Genomic DNA, 14359 nt, shown 5'->3' with positions numbered 1-14359 from the left:
AGAAGTCAGTGGAGACAGATCATGAGGCACTAGAAGCCCAGGCAAGCTGCTAGCTGGCCGGGTGCTGCCCAGCACACTCAGCTTGTCCCTGGGGCAGTGTGGGGAGATGGCAGGAGGGAAGTTGGCTGTGCTGACAGCCATAGAAGGTGGCAGAGATGGTGCATAGGGTGCTGGAAGTGTTGGATTGGGTTCCTCTGAGCTGGGGCAACACCCAGCCACCCAGCAGCTCGCTTGGGCTTCCAGTACCCCGTGCAGTGTTGCTGCATTCTCCAGGCATCAGCAAACCCAGCTGCCCTTCTGCCACCTTCCTATGCTGCCTCAGGGGCAAACCAGCTCATTCCTGGGTGGCCCCAGGTGTTGTGCCAGCTGCAGGAGGCAGAAGTGGTGAGGGCCTGATGCTTTTTTTTCTGCAGAGCCTGCCTGCCTCTCCTGCAGCCTGGTGGTGAGCTGACTAATGACTGCAATATTCCATATTGTATTGTTGCAACCTAAACTACATCGGGATGTAATTTAATTGAAAAAATGCAAACTCATTTTAAACCCATAAAACACAGGTACGTGTAATCTGTAACACCATTAAGCCACACACAGTGATGTACATTTCATCACATGTACATTGTGACATTGTCTGGCACCCCAGAACTCTGATTTATTTCTCTTCCTGACTGTCAGTTTGTTTGGCAGGTCATGTTCTGAAGAGCGTACAGTCCAAACAGACAAAAGCAAAGGTTCTGAGTAATGTTAATTTGCTAACTAGGGCATTAGATCCATAATTTATAAGCTCCGTGTTGGTAAAGACCCTTTTTTCTTTATCTATCTGTGAAGTGCCTAACATAATGGGATCCTGATCATAACTGGGACTAGTAAATGCTGCTGCAATACAGGAAATACCTTACTGTTTTTTTGTTTTCCCTACATCCCCCCAACCCTCCTACCTCTGTTTAGATTAATTATTATTTACGACAGTGCTGCAGTGCTGTGGGATGCCTGGAGATCCTTTCAGGGATGCTGTGGGGTATCACACAATGTTAGCACTGTTACGCATGCAAACATGATTCAGAAAATAAATTCAGAAATTTCAAATAGAAATGTAGAGTGTTAAAACCATTCTGCCCTGTTGTGTTTTTTCCTGAGGTTTTTTTCTGTAGTCAAAATTGAGTGAAAACTAAGAGCTGACATTTTCCAAGGATACCTTGAGTCTACTGAGAGGAACTTGAGTCTAAAAAGGTTGACAACTACTGGTCTAGATGAGTGGTTTTCAAAATGTGTTCTTTGGAACCATGTGATTCCACCACAGGTCATCAGGGATTTTGCAAGGAAATTTAAGGTACCTGTGGAACAAGCTGGGAGGTGGAGTGCCACCATTGCCAGGCCGGGCTGCCTGGTTCCATGTCTCCCTTTCGGATAGGGGTAGGTTTTCTGCAGCAGCAGAAGTGATATGAAAGGGTTCCATGACTTTAGGAAGTTTGAAAACCACTGGTTTAGATGTTCCATTGGCTTCACATACTTCTCTCAGTCACTGAACCTCCTTCACTCCCATGCCTGAGACACAGGTTAGGCTCTGGAGGATATTAATAGTATTTGTTATCATGATAAAAAGACACTGAAGAGCAGAAACATGTTGAGGAGGCTGAACTGTTTTGTGAACTCAAGAGAAACCTGTGTAAGCAGCAGACTAGTTGTAGCTCTTCAAGGGCTAAGTAGAGACAGTCAAAAAGTCTGAGACTGAATTGATTCAATCTTTACAGGTTAGTCTAAGCTGCATAGATTGAACTGATAAGCAAGTGGACAGACATTCACTTTTGATTCTGGAAGTACAGCTACATGCCTGCAGTGCTCCCGGTTAGAAGCCAGGGGGTGCTAAAGCGTGCCACTCTGCTCAGCTGGAGCAGACAGCTTGGGCCAAGGCTACCCTGCCCACCCTGTGAGGTGGGGCTTGTGGGTGTGGTGCAAGGTATCCCAGGATGCTGGGGGACTGTGAGTTAACTTGAATCTGGAGGGGATCTGGGACAGAAGTTCAATGAACTGGTTTGACCTAAATCAGTTAAATCTTATACTACATCCATCCAGATTTATCTTAAACCAGTTTTGGCCATTTTGAAAGTGGCTTATGTGCACTGAACTTCTCTTGTGTTACAGACTTGAACTGGTTTCTAATCAGTTATGTCTGTTTATGTGTAATTTCTGTCCCTAGCTTATAAGGCTCACAAAACACTTCTTACAGCAGCACACATTCATTATGGTGATTACTTAAAATCCAGCTGTGATTTTGAGAGCAAAACCCCACCTCCCACTCAGTTTTCACCTTTGAAATACCCAAACTGCTCCTTTAACAGTAGATCCAACACAAGTAGTTTAAACATAATCATTGCTTTCTTTAATGTGTCTCAGTAGCCAAGTATCTAGAAGGAACTTGGAGATCAGCAGTGACCAATGCCTTCCCCAGAATTATACTCCCTCCTAGAGGCTTATTGACAGAGCACAAGGGATTTTATTTTTCAGTCTAAGTGTGAATGGGGTAAAGTCAGCAACATTCTCAGAAAAATTAGGATAATGAGTCACGGTTGTAAAACTCCTAGACATTTCTTCCTTGGACTTCTGTGCATTCCTTCTACCCTGCACTATTAAGATGGTAAGCTGTTCAGGGCAGGGACTTTGTCTACTTTTGAGTCCTGTACAGTGCTGGACATACTGTTGGTGCTTACTCCAGCCTGTCTGTGTTCCCTTCGCCATCTTACAATATATTATGGTGCTATGAAAATAATCTAACATATAATATAACAGGAATAGTTTCAAATTTTGAAGAGCATGCTATGGCCACAGATGTTGTTTGTGAAAGATGTGAAATAGATGAGAAATGGCACAGGAAGACCAGTCTAGCTTGTTCTAAGCTTGAAGGAAAAAGGATAATTTTAGTTTCACATTAATTTGTATTCAATTACAATTTTTATGATTTTTTTCCAGTCCACCTAATTTGAAGAGCATGCTGCCTATAGGAAGGAGTTACAGAGATCCAAGAAGAATGTATTAGGTATTGCCTATGCCAGTAGACAGATGTAGTAGGTGCACAACAGCGCCAACATTTGTTTCTTCTGTGTTGCATTCCTCATAATTTGGGCTCCTAGCAGATACTGCTGCAAAACAAGTAATAAAATGGGTCTAAAATGTTTACCCACCGAGGTGGGTTGTGAGAGTTAATTGCCTAATATTTGTACAAAACACATATTGTTTGGGTAGGATATGATCTGGGAAGCCAAGAAGAACTTCTAAGTAAAGAAATAAAATATTCTCTATATATAACTTTACCCCTTGATTGTAGTAATGGAAGCCCTCAAGGGAGTTTTCAAAGTGTCATGACTTATATGAAAAGTAGGGCAAACATAAGATTGTGAGTAACTTGCCTCCTCCTGCACCTAAGAGGTGCTTGCCTTTTCTCCAGAGATCTCTAGTAACAAGTTTGCTGAGAAAGTTTGACTGGGTCTGACAGAGCAATCATGTTACTGACTGAACTGGGAAATAGTGCTAAATTTTTTGCTGACTCAAGTCCATCAAAGCAAACAAGGTTGTGCCTACTTATGCCAATGGCAATATTGACCTTGACTTTGACTTTGTTCAAAGTCAGATTTGACTGATTTTCTTTCTGCAAAAATAGAATAGCAAATCACATGTCTCCTGTACCTCTGTAACTCAAATCAGCTCCTGCATGTCTGAACCTGAGTCCAAGCCTCTGCTAGGGTTCTGATTTCCTATGATCTGTTTTCAGAGGCATATGATCTGAGTCATGATTTAAAACTCAGCAGATACAATATTTTTGCAAAAGACAGGAAATTCATGCATATCATACATGGCATTCAATACTTCTCCCTCTGAATTCATGTGCAAGACCCCCAGTGCTTTTCACTGAAACAGGATCATTCTTATTCATGGTCCCTCAGTTCCAAATTAAAGAATGTTTCAGGAGATTTAGTATTGTGGAATTATAATTTTTTTTGATTTTATAATCCCAGATGGCATAAATGACTGCACTGAAAGTTCAGGATCCTCTTGCTTTCACTACAATAACATCCATCTAGTGAACAGTTGATAGAATTAGGAAATAATTTCTCTATGTTTTCCATAGCTTTTTACTTCGAATCTAAATTTAGAATTTGACTTTGACTGAAAGGTGCCTAGTAAAGATACACACCACCCAGCAGGTAAGCATGTGTGGGTGAGGGATGTGGGGGAGGGAAGGGACAGGGGGGAAGATCAAAACCCTCACAGTGAGGGAGGGAGTGGGGCAGGGACAGGGGCTGGCTGAATGGGGCCACGGGGCCGGGGTGGATTGTGAGATGGAGCTGCAGCTCATCAGGGGCACTCCTGCTGCTGTGCACACCCTGGGGGAGGCAAGGGGGGCACGTGCCCACTGGATTTGTGTGTGGAGCGGAGGCAGACTGCTGCCAAGCACTGGGAAATGCCCTAAATAGGCATGGTGGCTAATGCACCTTACAGTGTCTTGTGAAGTGCCTGATGAGACCGAATCCTAGACTATGTGCTTCTTATAAGGGCAAGATTCTACTAGAGACAGCTTCAGTGATATCTCAGTCATGACTGAGGGACGTTGTTATTTTAAAGCAGCTGTGTAATGCTGAATGCTTCCAGTAGATGGTGGACTTTCATCATCATTTGTTTCTTTTATCCTGTTTGATACTAGGATACTCTCCTTGCTTTTCTATTAAAAATATTTTAATTGGAAGAAAGGAAGTTTAGCTGGTGGGATTCTTTGTTATTAAGAATAAAGAATGGGTAAAAAATTAATTCATTTTCATTTCAAATACTAAATAAAGAAAAGTATCAACTAGTTGCATATAACTGCCAAATTGTGGGAGTCTCCATGTAAATCTTTGAGACACAACAGTTTAACTGATACATAAAGAAAGGATGCATCTACATGTGATGCTATGTCACTGTAGCAATGCGCTATGGTGACATAGCACCCAGAGGTGTCTACATGTAACCAGCAGCTACTTCGTCATAGTGGTGCGGTCCCTTGTTCTAGTGCACCACTACAGTGAAGTAGCTGCTAAAAATAACCATGTGCCACATGTATAGTGCATTATGGACACATTGCTGTAGGGCTACATGTAGACACATCCAAATAGTTTCATCTGTACTCTACCACTTAGATAAGCCAAATGCTATGTTTTGAAATGGTAGAGGCCTGAATGTTAGAAGTAATTTGTCTGACAACGTTGTTGGGAGAAACATTACGGATCCAAAAGACAAAAGCGACTGATAAGTTTGTATGTGTGTAGTTACAACAGAAAAAGACCAAGTGCTTTGTTCTGATACATTGTTGGAAAAGAAGTTTCTCCAGGGGTATAGTTATAGCAAAAGACTGAGAGTTAGGATTTGTTAATTCTATTTCTTGGTCTGCCCATGACTTGCTGGGAAATTTTAATCAAGTCACTTAAGACATGTCTACACCGCAGCTTTCACATCTTTAAAAATATGAATTATAATGCTTATCTAACTCCAGTTGCCTTTACAGCAGGTTGATGGGGGCAACCTTTGGCAAAAGTTTGGAGTGAGTGTCAAAGGCACACCTCTGGGAGATGCCTTACTGGCTCTGCCACTACTCCCTACTATAGGGTGTTATGGAGTTCCCGGATAGAAAGTACTATAAGATACCTGGACGAACGTTACTATCTTTGTCATTTCTTAAAGTACTAAAGAATGCTAGCTTCTTTACAGAACAAATAAGAGAGAATCTGTTCCTGTAAACTGATGACAAAGCAGAGGAAGAGAATAGAAAGATAAGAGAACTAAGATTACAGTCATAGAATAACTCAAATTAATAATGAACCTCTCATGGGTGTTCTGGCACCTTGTGAAGGATTTTGCAGGCTATTTATTTTTTGTTAAGAGAAATTTGCTTTTAAGATGCACTCCTGTCTAGCCTTGCTTTCTGTATCAGTCACAATGAAATGCTCATGCCCAAAGCAGGCACTATATCAAGATTATGCAATGGTACACCAGTCATGTAGGCATGTATATTCCATGTTTGTTTTTGGAACAGACAATGAACGGACATCCCTTTCTTCTCCTGTATTTAAGTCTTTTTCAGTGCTGTAGCAAGGGGAGGGGGGCCAAGTGGGGTGACCACCCCAGGTGCTGAAGTGAAGGGGCACCAACAGGTACTGTCCAGCCGGGGTGGGGTGAAGAACAGAGCCACAAGCGGCTCATTTGGGGTTGCGCAGGGACAGGTGAAGAGTGGTTCTTGCTGCTGAGTGCACTCCTGGGCAAGCATAGGGGCCATGTGTGCCCCCGGATCTGTGTGCAGGGCAAGTGGGCTGCCACTGCAGGCTTTACCCCGCGTGCCAAACTTCGTTGCTATGGCACTGATCTCTTTCTTCATCTAAAGCATATGTTCCAGTGTGATAATAGTACTGCACTCATATTTTCAAATAGCCTTCTTAAAGATGTCAGTTTCATGTAGCTGTGCAGGGGCAGATCAGGAAGAGGAGGGGTGCAGTGGTGCAGTTACACCCTTCTTGATTTCTGCTGTACCCAAACTGTATGTGGGGGGCTCGCCAGGCTTCGCCTGGCTCTCCAGGCTTAGGAGACTTTAAATGCGATTGGTGGGGCAAAACCCACCAATCAGAGATAGGCAGCAGAAGAGCCAGGAGGATAGTCTGCTCCCACTCTACTCCAAAGGGGTGGGGGGCAGGAATGGACTTAATTAGGAACTGCAGTTGCAGACCTCCCTAACTGGTTCATTTTCAATCTGCGGCAGAGCCCCAGAAGGGGATATAAGCAACTGCATGCTGAGCATGCGGGGGAGTCAGCAGGGGACGAAGAAGGAAGAGGTCCTGGGGCCAAGAAGAACTGGGAGAGCTGCCCAGCAGGCATATCTGGCTGCCCAGAAGAGCCCAAAAGATTCCAGCACTCGACAGAAGCAGTGGGTGGTACAGGCATTGCTTCACAGAGGGTCCATGAGGGACTGGGACCCTGGGAGCCGCAGCAAGGAGGCTTGGGTCTCCAACCCTGGCACGAGGCCGGGCTGCAGTGCAGGCATTGCTGCATGGAGGGTCCATGAGGGACTGAGATTTTGAGAGCCTCAGCGAGGTGGTTCGGGTCTCTAATCATAGCATGAGGCTGGGCAAGGGAGCCAGCACTACTGTGGGATGAGTCATTGCAGGGCCCTGGGGATGGAGGGGCCGGGTGGTCTTGGAACCATTCCCTGCAGTAGGTCTGCAAGGGCCCTGGGAATGGAACGGTTCCTGAGTGCGGGGAGCAGCATTCAGAGTGGCACAGCCCTGGGTAGGTATGAGGCAGCCCAGGCCCGCAACTCTCCCTAGGAAGGATTGAGCCACTGGGATGTGTGAGCAAGTCACGCCGCTACCCTGAGGCCTGGACTGAGCCCTCCCTGGAGAAACATTAGCCAGGTCAGGGAGCCTGTGAACACTGCCCCACTGAGCTCCTTGGGACACGTGGGTCAGTGAGGAAATGGGTCTTCCACGAGGAAGTGACACTCAGGGAAGTTAGGATAAAGAGGCAGGAGGAAGAGATCCCCTAGAGGAGGGGAACCACTAGAGAACTCTTGCATCTTATATTTTGGAGTGTTTATTGATTGGTTGATACATGTTGTGCATTTTGGAGTGTTTATTAACTGTTAACTATATGCTTTGTATGTTAGAGTGCCATTTATTGTTGAACTTACCTGTTCATATTGTTTGGGACTATTATGCTTACCTGTTTCTATTTGGGTGTGTATATAGTTATAATCATATGTATTTATAACTTGTAAATATTCACTTTAGTTGGTGACCCCATCTTACTTACATGAGACACCTCAAGGCTCTGGAAAAATACCATCGACACTGCCTGTGGAAGACAGATGCACCAACATTAGCGTCCTCTTGCAAGTAAACACTGAGCATTGAGGCAATGATCATCCAACATCAACTTTGCTGGGCCAGCCACACCATTTGGATGTCTGACTCCAGACTTATGAACAAATTTTATTCTCCCAGGTCAGTCAAAGCGTACACTCAAGAAGAGGGCAGAGAAAGAGCTTCAAGGATGTCCTCAAGGCCAACTTTAAAAAATGCAACATCAATATGAACTCATGGGAGACTATCTCACAGGACTGCCTCAAATGGAGGAAGAGTTTGCTACAAGGATCTCAGTACTTCGAAAGCTTACAACAATAACAACAGGAGACAAAAAAGTGGGAGTGGCAGAATTAGTGTATTGAGGACCAAATCAAGAATCTGGAGCTACTCACTCCACATGGAAACATGTGCCCGAGTTGCAACAGAGTCTGTCGATCCCAGGTCAGCTTTGTCAGCCATCCTTGGACCCACAGATAAAACTATCATGGAAGACATCATTCTTGACTGTGAGGGATTGCTGATACACTTATATTTATTAATTAAAGGGATAGTCTACATATAAAGCTGTGATATTTATCCAGTTACAAGTTTTCCTTAATAAAAGTATACATGTAGATTTATAAACATTTGTACATTTTAATATGCATTTATATATATCTGATCTAGATAGGTTGTTGCTGTTAAGCATGCCTGAGCCTCTAACATGGGAACCAGTGAGCTGATTGTAACATGCAGATAGCAGATTACATCCTGAAAGGTTAAGTCCAGCCCTGTTTGTATACCCAAATATTGATATCACACCCTAGATATCTATCTTTACTTTTTGTCTATAGGGTGATGACTAGTCACTAGACCTCTACATTGGTAAGACTGCATTTATGCTCTAGAGATCATTTAACTTGATCAAATGTATACAACACTCAGACAAGAAGGGAAATATTCAACACCACCAACTGGACATAACTAACATGTGTGCTCATTAGCAGAACTGAAAAATGTGCTGTGGAAAAGCCAAAAGCATTATAAGTAATTTCAGGGGGGGAAAAATACCAAAAAACACACAGGACAGAAAAAAAGCCCACTAACCAGGTGTGTTAAGTGTTTTAAGTTACTTCTATACAGAAGTAGAACTGCAGCTAGAATCAAGGTCTGCCAAGCGCCACTCCAGTACACACTAGAGTCTCGACTTCCCCCCTAGCATGGGTGACTGGTTCCTCCTGAGTCTGGGGGGGTACCCACAGACGCTGCTGGTGGGGACAGAGCTGGTGAGCACTTGCCGATGCTGCCAGTAGCATTGGTGGTGGGAACAGCCCAGTCAGGGGAGGCATGTTCCCCTCTGTGGCCCCCCCCCACCAGTTGCCTATGTCCCCTAGTAGGCTAAAACCTGTGCTCCCCTGAATTCAGGTACTATTACCTGTTCTTTATGATGAGTAACTGATAAATTTCACATTTTGTTTGTTAATTTGTTGAAAAGTAAGTTCCTTCAGTGAATAATAATTCGTCTGCCAATTCTCAAACTGAACCAGACAATTCCCTCTGCTTTGTGTGGGTTATTTACATAAATCACATGAAATTGTCAGTTCTTTTATTTGAGGACTTATGCAATTAATCAACAATGAAACACATGTGCAATTTATAGTTAGAAATGTGCACGCTTGTTGATTAGCTACTCAATTCAGAATGTGCCTTCAGTAGAAACACAAGCATACATGCTAAGTATTTGCTGAACCTTTGCTTCTCTCAAGAAATGAATAGTGCTAGACTGGGAGATCTGTGATCTATCCTTTCTGACCTCAAACAAGTCACTGAGGCTCTGATCTTGCATTTTACAGAGAGCAGGCCAACTACTATGCCTGTATGCAGCCAATGGTGTCAGGTTTAGGGCCTTAATCTATCTGTACCTCATTTCCTTTTCTGTAAAACTGGGATAAAACTTTTTCCTACCCTGTTTTGTTTGCAGAGATGTGTGCATGCTATGCATATTCTGAGTGCTGCATAAAATGGAGCCCTGATTTTCAATAGAGTATGTTGGTGGTATAAATAAGAATAATGAAGTTCACTAGATATTTATAGACATGCATACAGAGCACTTGTAGTATTTTACATATTTGAATATCTGAAGAATATTGGTTATAATTTTGTGCATCTTGAATTGTGATTCCTGTGCTGAATGTGAAACAGTGAAACAAAATCATTTCTTTTTGTTAATATCGGACAGAAAGATTTTATATAAAGTAATCCTTAAACAGTAGTATACTTCCAAATTATAGCCCTAAACCTGGGGTGTTAAACTCAGTGCTGGATCTGGACCAACAGCTCCTCAGCCTCCTGTGGGTCTGGGGGCAGCACCAGCAACCAGGATGGCAGCAACCATGGGGTGGGGAGGGGGCAGCATGGATGGGACAGTGGGGCAAGTGGCCACTTGCTATGGTGGAGATGGCACAAGCAGTGGGGGGCAGAGCAGCTGCAGAACAAGCCAGGCTGCAGCAGAGTGTTTGTTCACTGTGCCCATCTCCCTTTCCTGTCCTTGCTGTTGAGGGCCATGTTCACTGGGGTCACAGGACCCTGGATTCTGTGGCGGGCCCACCCACTGCTATGCACACTCCTGCATCCCATGGCCTACCAGTAACCCAGTGGCTGGATGGAGTGGTGCCATGGTCTGCATCTCACCTGTGGACTGTATGGTTGACATCCCTAAACTATGTGAACAATCTCTCTTTAATCTGCAAAAGTGATTAGCAGCTCATTGGGAGCGCTCAAAAACTACACTGCAAAGAAATCTACAGCATTAGGAGCAACATTTTTCTCATGAATGAGATTCAGACTTCACCAAATGTAGATAGACTTTTCAGAAGATAAATCTTGGTTGAAAAACTGCAAATAATCCTATAACCAGTCATTATATATAGTGAAAATATGCACTGCAGCAGGTTACAGGTTGAAAGCAGTATAACTTGGTGAAGTACAATTACAATGATGATATACTCTCCATATATGATTGTTAGAATATCTAAGGGAGTCTCTATTTAGAAAAGGCCAGATTCTGCTTGATGTGTATGTGGGTGTCCAACAGCTGGGGAGGAACTCCTGCAACCTGGATAAGGGGCCAGAAGAACTGCAGTCCCTATAACTATGAAAGAGCGGAGACTCTTCCCATAGGAATGCCTGGCACCCTAGAAAGGACAGGATGTTGAGATACCATGACTTGTCCCTTCCCCAGCATGCCCTGGGGAATCACCATTGGAGTAGTATGAACACAGCAAGGAATGTTTTATTGAGATGTGGCTTTGCACATTTCTCTGCAAGCTTTACACTTCCTGAAATACAGGGACAGGTCTGCACAGCAGGAACACAGGCTCAGCTAGAGCTGTGCAGTTTGACCTGAGGTAGTAATTAGCTTGGCATCTTATGGGGATACAGTACCCAGTCAGAAGAATGGCATTACCTGATCCAGTGTAATAAGGGCACGATACTTTCTATTGTACTATAATTTATGCAGCACGATAGGTGACACATGAAACCACAAGCCTGGCTTGTCTTTCTTCCTGTATCTGTAGTAGGTGTGGTGCTTAAGCAATTAAATAAACACATATCTTCCTGGCAAACCTGCCAATTCTCATGGCTTCTATTGAAAAGGAAAGGGTCTTCACTCTGATCAACAAACTTAAAGCACCCACTAGAACAGGATAGGAGTGAAAACAAGCAGGAGTTAAGAAAAAGGGTAAGGGTGAAAATGCAGTCCATTGCAACTGTACCCTTTCCCCAAAAAACTTTTGCTTACATTTCTCTGTAAGTGGCTACTTAGGGGTACTAAGTATTTTGCAATACATACTTGAGTAAGATAACAGAAACACACAGCAATTGAAATGCCACATTCACTGGTCCTTAGGCTGGTGGGCTAATCTGTTGTAGGACATGCTTGTGGCCAGCAGATGTCAGAGATACTCCTTTTTGTCTCCAAGAAGAGGTCAGTGGTTTGCTCAGTTTGTTCCCTCATCCTAAAAATTAAATCCTGCTGACAGATGCCTCAGCTGGTCTCCCAGGATGGTTTGTGTGCTAGCAGGCAGTGGAAACATTAGTCTCAGTCATCAGATCAGGCTGTTGAAGGTGTCCTCCTGTGCTCTTATCCAGTGCATGTTAATATTCAATCAGAAGATAAACTGGGGGCTAGATTTACATATATGTTGGCCTGTTTGGATTGTCAGATTCTGAAAATGCTCTTGAGTTATGCATGCCATCCCATATACATACAATATTTTCCTAGCCCGGACATTCATATTCATAATTGCAGACCAGTCACAGAAAGATAAACAATGTTTTCCCCCCATGGCAGATTATCCATGACAATATCTTCCTAAATATGACATGGCACTCTTTTCGTTCTGGATGCCTGCTCCAGACACATTTGTGATCACCAGTTGTGTCCTACACTAGTGGCCGTTTTGATGCATATGGCATCAGAGCCAATCCCAAGCATGACTGCCTGTAGCTCAGCTGCCTACCACACTCTGCTTAGGACTGTTTGAAGCACCTGCTGTGGGCAAGTCATGTGATTTCCTGAGCTGAGCAAAACAACCGTCTACAACCCTCTCAAATAATGTCAATCATTTAACTCTTTAGGAAGCAAGAGTATAGAGAAGAAGTTCAAAAACCAGTCTACTGCTTTCCTTTTATAGCAAACTGAATACATGCTTTTGAAATGTCAGCTGTGCTGTACCTGCTTTTTCAACTCTGCTATGCTACTCCTTGCCATGAAGGCTTTTATGGTTCAGCTTAGTATTTATGGAACAATGCAAGGACTTCTCTCCCTCATTCTTCTCCATGTTTGCATCATTATGTAGCATGTGTTTCAGTCTCTTAGAGCAGTGGTTCTCAACCTTTTTTGTACCAGGACCCATGTGTAAACATCAATGGCCAATCCTGACCCAGTGCCCCTCACTCCCAACCCCCTGCCCCCCACCCCCAGGCTCCAGCCCCCCCCCAGTGTGTGGGGCAAAGAGTGATTGTGTGTGGGGGGGGGTGAAGGGGAAGAGGGGCAAGCAGCCCCTAGCAGGCTGAAACCCTGCCAGCCTGCAACGCAAAAGCCACAGTCTCCCACATATTTCTCCTTTAAAGCAGAATCCATTTTTAAAGCTTGTTGATCCATTTTTAAAGTTTGTCCATGACCCTTTCATATATTCTTGTGACCTGCTTTTGAGTCACAACCCATAGGTTGAGAAACCCTGTCTTAGAGTACTGAGTAGTATTAAGGCATGCAGCAGCAGAAAGACTGCTGTTGGAGAGAGGAGTTTCTAAATGAGTATAGCTTGTTGTGAAAGAAGTGATGACAGGTATCTCACAAACTCATTGAAAAACACCACCGATTAGAGTATATTAAAGTGAGATGTACTAACTGGACTATAGTGATATAATTATATGAGTAGATTTCTGCCAGTAAGTTCCCCTGTGTAGAGAAGCTCAAAGAAATAAATAACAAGTAGTCAAAGGGAAAATTTCATGAAAGTTATTTCTACATTTTCAAACAGAAGAATAACTTTCAGATTAATACAACATGATGATAAAAATAGGATTCACTAAAAAAAAGTGGCTAATGATTATTATTTATAATCTAGAGTTCAACTAGTCCTAGTTTTGTGTGTGTGTGTGTGTGTGTGTGCACACGCACGTGCATAGGCATGCAGGTTTGTCTCTGCCCCCAGAAATTAATATCTGGTTTTAATTGTATGCTAAGATTCATTAGAGGAAAATACATGAAAATAACGCAGTGAACTTAGAAAAAGAGAAACAAGAACCTTATTTTAAATAAAACCAGATAACAGAGAATTTTGTGCTGAATTTACTTAATCTATAGCATAGTAACTTGAAGCATAGTAACTCGAAACTACCCTGGCAGAATGCTATGATGCTATATATTTGAGTCTGTAGTCAAATATCTGAAGCAGCAACTGATCTCTAATGTGTACTGAATTGTCTCAGTGACATAGCTAATGATACAGGGCAAGAACTAGTTTGTCGTATTGGAATATCTGAAACCTAGATGCCTTGGGCTGGGAGGGTGGTCTGATTTAACCTAGATTAGGCACCTATGTACTTAATAAAGAGAATGGGGAGAGGTAGATACCTCCAGGGAGATATCCAGACAGCCTGGACATGCCATGAGATAGCCAATAGGAAACACTAAACCCATGGAAGGGTCTAGGACCCTTGGACTATACTAAACACATGGAAATTCCTTCTAGGACCTTATGGCCTCTTTTAGACGAGTGCGGCCGTGTGGTATGTGGCACTGCAAACACATCCAGATGTTCTCTGAGGTGCAAGGGAGCGCTACTCACTCATGCTCTGCTCCACTTTTATTTTTCATGGGGTTTTTTTGACCCCTGAATATCCATGGGGAAAAAAAGTGAAGCAGCGCTCGTATGGGTAGCTCATGCCACTCGAAAGCAGAGTCGGGCCGCCCAGAGCTGTGCTGTGGCTGCTGG

At 43.5% G+C, this 14359-nt stretch overlaps 1 long non-coding RNA gene across 1 annotated transcript; it reads left to right on the top strand.

The window, feature by feature from the left end:
• The first annotated feature begins 350 nt into the window (after positions 1-350).
• LOC132249622 (uncharacterized) lies at positions 351-8501 on the top strand. The gene is made up of 2 exons (XR_009461132.1): positions 351-4196; positions 7803-8501. It is a non-coding gene; the product is annotated as an uncharacterized LOC132249622 (long non-coding RNA).
• The last annotated feature ends 5858 nt before the right edge of the window (positions 8502-14359 follow it).

Source organism: Alligator mississippiensis, chromosome 3 (genome assembly GCF_030867095.1).
Source record: "Alligator mississippiensis isolate rAllMis1 chromosome 3, rAllMis1, whole genome shotgun sequence".
Classification (NCBI taxonomy): domain Eukaryota; kingdom Metazoa; phylum Chordata; order Crocodylia; family Alligatoridae; genus Alligator; species Alligator mississippiensis.
The sequence above is the reverse complement of the archived record's forward strand: the minus strand, read 5'-3'. Positions and strand labels throughout refer to the sequence as shown.